Source organism: Trichechus manatus, unplaced genomic scaffold (genome assembly GCF_000243295.1).
Source record: "Trichechus manatus latirostris isolate Lorelei unplaced genomic scaffold, TriManLat1.0 scaffold00387, whole genome shotgun sequence".
Lineage (NCBI taxonomy): Eukaryota > Metazoa > Chordata > Mammalia > Sirenia > Trichechidae > Trichechus > Trichechus manatus.
Genome location: NW_004444323.1, coordinates 276427 through 276744, shown reverse-complemented (window position 1 = coordinate 276744; position 318 = coordinate 276427).

The window sequence follows — 318 nt, the reverse complement described above, 5'->3', positions numbered from 1 at the left end:
ACGGGGTGGGGAGGAAGAAAAAAAAAGTAAACATATATATATCTGTTTTTTAATTCCTTAAGCATCCATTTAATGTATGTATAGCTCAACTTACCTGCTGACAGAACATTATCTTCAGAGTATGGAATACCTTTGTCTGAGATAGATAGCTCTCATTTGATTGGTGCCCTAAGAGGAGAAGGATGGGGAAGAAATGGAAAGACAGAATCTGACTCCCCAGTAAGGGCCTTGGGAGAGAAGGAGTCAGAGGTAGAGTCGAGAGTCCTCATCTTTCTCAGATGCACTTTTCAATTAAGTGTGTGTGTGTGTTTAGACTAG